The sequence below is a fragment of the Babylonia areolata genome, chromosome 3 (genome assembly GCF_041734735.1).
Source record: "Babylonia areolata isolate BAREFJ2019XMU chromosome 3, ASM4173473v1, whole genome shotgun sequence".
Lineage (NCBI taxonomy): Eukaryota > Metazoa > Mollusca > Gastropoda > Neogastropoda > Buccinidae > Babylonia > Babylonia areolata.
Genome location: NC_134878.1, coordinates 42,419,561 through 42,424,560, shown reverse-complemented (window position 1 = coordinate 42,424,560; position 5,000 = coordinate 42,419,561).

The window sequence follows — 5,000 nt, the reverse complement described above, 5'->3', positions numbered from 1 at the left end:
CATACATATGCGCACGCACGCGATCGACGCAAACATACAAAAACCACGGTGCCTTTGATTCCTCATTAAGGTGGCAACTGAAGCGAAACATGATAAACCTGCCGTCGGAGAATTACCTGTCAGTTGATTTTCAGTCAGCGGAACTCCAGCTCTCACCACCACCGCCACCACCACCACCACCACCACCACCCTTCCCTCATTTTGTTCCTTCCCACTCAAGATGTATGTCAATCAGCTGGTCTTGTATTTCGGAAGTTGGGCTTCCATGTGTCTTTCAGGTGACCGAAGTTTTTGATTGGTTGATTTATATGGATACTTACATTGCGCCTATCCTCGGTCAGAGACCAAGCTCTAAGCGCTTTACACACACGGAGTCATTTATACAACAGGCTGCCTACCTGGGTAGAGCCGACTGACGGCTGCCATTGGGCGCTCATAATTCGTTTCCTGTGTCATTCAATCGCATTTCAGGCACGCACACATACACACTCAGACAAACATGTAACATTTAACATTTTACGTGTATGACCGTTTTGTTTATTTACCCCCGCCATGTAGGCAGCCATACTCCGTTTTCGGGGGGGGGGGGGGGGGGGGGGGGGGGCGGATGCTGGGTATTTTCTTGTTTCCATAACCCACGGAACGCTGATATGAATTGCAGGATCTTTAACGTGCGTATTTGATCCTCCGCTTGCGTATACACACGAAGGGTGTTCAGGCACTGACAGGTAGGCACATATGTTGACCTGGGAGATCGGAAAAGTCTCCACCCTTTACCCACCAGGCGCCACCAAGATTCGAACCCGGGACCCTCAGATTGAAATTCCAACCCTTTAACCACTCGGCCTGGTGTTGGTTGTGTGCTTGGGGAAAATCACTTTACTCCCATTTTTCCTTTGTCCACCCATGTGTGAATGGGTACCTGACTTTGATTGAAAAAGGTTAGAACAGCGGAAGGAGAGGACTGGGCCCCGCCTTCCTGTGCCGAGCCCCAGACACAGTGGATAGGAATTCACTGCTGCGATGGTCGTTAAAAAGTTATGAGATCTGTAACCTCTAACTTACATATGCGTAGCTCTTTTTAACTGATTTCATGATTATATTTGGTATATAAATTTCACCTGCTTTGTCATCTATCTATCGGGTCTGTCTGTCTCCGTCTCTCGTTTTCACTCCTTCTTCTCTCTCCTTCCACAAAACATTTGATCGCCGTCCTCGTGACCACGTGTTGTAAAGTTAATTGACTCACTTGTGTAAACAAAGTGAGTATGTTTTAACCCGGTGTTCGGTTGTCTGTGTGTGTGTGTGTGTGTGTGTGTGTGTGTGTGTGTGTGTCCGTGTGTCTGTGTGTCTGTGGTAAACTTTAACATTGACATTTTCTCTGCAAATACTTTGTCAGCTGACACTAAATTTTGCATAAAAATAGGAAAAATTCAGTTCTTTCCAGTCATTTTGTTTAAAACAATATTGCACCTCTGGGATGGGCACAAAAAAATAAAAAAAGAAGCCTAATTATATGCAAACTGCATTTACTGTTATATTTATATTTTTTGCATTCTCTAAACTTGGCACTTTGACCTCTTATTCTGACACAGCAACAAGAGGAGTCATTATTATCATTTTCTGTTCAAACAGGAACTTCTTTTGCTAAGCATGAAATTTTCATTTATTTTGCAAACGTTTTGGTGCAGATAGTAAAGAAGGGAAATTACTCTGTAATTAATGCTAAGGGACTTAATTTATCACAAGTGAGTCTTGAAGGCCTTGCCTCTCTTGTTTCTTATGCAGCGCTTGATAATATGTTTAGCTGTTGATGTAAACGACATATGCATGCGTTCGTGCGTGTTTATGTGAGTGTGTGGGGGGATTTGTGAATGGTTGGATGGATGCGTGTGCACGCGCGCGTACCCTTGGGAAGAAATGACAGAAATTCCAAACCTGGTATGTCATCACCCTTCCAGTGCTTGTCAGTGGAGCGGTGGCTTAGTGGTACGGCGCCCGACAAGGAAGCCAGTGTCCACGGGTTCGAATTCCATATTGGGACTATGATGTTTCACTCTCCCCTCCACTTGACCTTGAGTGGTCTGGGCGCTAGGTTTTCGGATGAGATGCTAAAAACCAAGGTCCCGTGATCAGCGTATACACTTAGCGCACGTGAAAGAACCCCACGACAACAAAAGGGTTGTCCCTATGCAAAATTATCTTGATATTTCTTTCGTGTGTGAAGTAGGAAAAAACAACAGTAGCCCTGCTGTCAATCCCTTGAGGAAATTTGTCACCAAGGAACTATTTTACTCTGTGGGTAATCGGAGTTATCTTTTTGGTTTTTCCTTGTCTGTGGCAAACTGACAAAGAATCTCTTTTGCTTTGTTTTGTCTTGTTTTAAAGACAGCGAGAGAGAAAGACAGACACAGGAAGAAATAGAATCTCTCTCTCTCTCTCTCACTCACTCTCTCTCTCTCTCACTCTCTTTCTCTCATTTGAATGCACGTACAGGTTGTGAGCAGTCTAAAAGTGAAGATATGGGTATCAATGTTTTTGATCTGGATTGGGAAAATGTGAAGGAAGATTCATGTTGTTCAAAGGATGTTACTATAAATAATTTTGGGAAATCCCTGTTGGACCTTTCCTTTTTGTTTGAACTTGTAATTTTGAATGGTTTTTGTAATGGGGATCGAGACGGCGATTTTACTTTTGTTTCTCCCCAAGGATGTAGTGTCATTGATTATTTTCTTGTTTCTGACGGTTTATTAGTTGTAATTTATGTATTGGTGACAGTTTATTTTCATGGCATCTGCCAGTCGAATTGTCCTTCATAAACGGATTAAGTACTGAAAAAGAATCTGATTCAGTTCAAAAAGGAGAAGAAAGGATAGTGTGGTCTGAGGAGAATGTGCATTTATATAAGGATGAGTTGGACAGTTGTCAGTTTAAGGAGTGTTTACAGAATGCTTTTGACATGTTAAATGTTGATGTTAATGCCTGTGTCAAATTGTTTTCATGTGCATTGTATGGAGCAGCTGCATGTATGATTCGAACAGTTGGCAGAGGACAGAAGAAATGTAATGATTGGTTTGATGGCGAGTGTAAGAGGAAGAACAGAATTGTCAGAGGCCTTCTTAAAAGTTTCCAGAGATGTAAAACTGAAGAAAATAAAAGAGAACGTAAAGAAATATTTGTAAAGGAAAGGATGGAATATGTCTATTTGAAGAGAAGAGTTTCAGTTTCAGTTTCACTTTCTCAAGGAGGCGTCACTGCGTTCGGACAAATCCATACACGCTACACCACATCTGTTGAGCAGATGCCTGACCAGCAGCATAACCCAACGCGCTTAGTCAGGCCTTGAGTGCATGCTTACATATTTGTGTACCTATGAAAGTGGATTTCATTTTACGTAATTTCGCCAGAGGACAACACTCTCGTTGCCATGGGTTCTTTTTCAGTGCGCCAAGTGCGTGCTGCACACGGGACCTCGGTTTATCGTCTCATCCGAAAGACTAGACGCTCAGTTTGATTTTCCAGTCAAACTTAGGAGAAAGGGCGAGAGCGGGATTCGAACCCACACCCTCACGGACTCTCTGTATTGGCAGCTGAGCGTCTTAACCATTCTGCCACCTTCCTCCTGGAGAAGAAAGAAACGTGAATTTGAGGCGCTAAGGTTACAGAAATTAAAATCATCAATCAAAGATTCAAGTCTGTTTTGGGCAACAGTAAGATCTGTAAATAGAAAGGCATTTGTTCATAATAATATTAGTGCTCACCAATGGTATGACCATTTCTCTAGTGTATTTGAAGGTAATGCTAACACTGAAACAGAGGATGAGGTAGTAGAGGAGGTTGGGGGGTTTGAAGAACCTTGTTTTAATGATCCAATTAGCAGGCAAGAAGTAATTGATAGCATAAACAATTTAAAACCAGGTAAAAGTGCAGGCCCAGATAAAATATTGAGTGAAACGTTAAAGCAGGAATTTTGTTTAATGTCCCGTCACACATATCGGTGATTGAAAGTTAAAGCAGGCAAATACAGATGTTGTTGATTTTCTGGTGTTCTTATTTAACAGATGTTTTAATGATGGAATCTTTCCTATAGATTGGGCAAAATCGATTATCATACCTATTCACAAAAAGGGAGACCCGAATATTCCAGATAATTACCGTGGAGTTGCACTTACAAGTATCATTAGTAAAGTCTACACTTACATTTTAAATATAAGATTGACTAAATGGGCTGAACGAGAAGAAAAGATTATTGAAGAGCAAGCTGGATTTCGATCAGGTTACAGCACCACTGACCAATTTTTCACATTGTATGCAATTGTGCAAACATATTTATTAAAAAATACAAAATTGTATGTTGCTTTTGTAGATTTTCAGAAGGCCTTCGACTCTGTGAATCGAAATAGTTTATGGAATGTGTTACGTAAAACTGGTGTTGATGGTAAGCTTTATATGGCACTGCGTGGTGTGTATGATTCAGTTTTAGCGTGTGTGCGTGAGAAGGGTGTATATTCAGATGTATTTGATTGCCCACGTGGCGTAAAACAAGGATGTCTGTTGCGCCCTATGATGTTTTCGTTCTTTATTAATGAACTGACAGGAGAGATAACGAAAAAAGGAAGACATGGGATTCAAATGATCCCTGGGGCTGTTGAACTGTTTCTCATGTTATTTGCAGATGATGTAATTTTTTTGTCTGACACGGCCATAGGACTTCAAAATCAGCTGAACATATTAAAGCAAGAAGCAGATACATTATTTTTAGAAGTTAATCTTGAGAAAACAATTGTAGTTGTGTTTAGAAAAGGTGGTTACCTATCTAGATATGAAAGATGGCACTATGGAACTGATGAAGTGAAGGTAACTAATGCTTATAAATATATCGGTATGATTTTTACAACTAAGCTGAATTTAACAAGGACAGTAGCAGAGATCTGTAGGAAGGGGAAGAAGGGGGTTATAGAAATCTTAAGATGTTTACGTAAATTAGGCTCGATAGATTC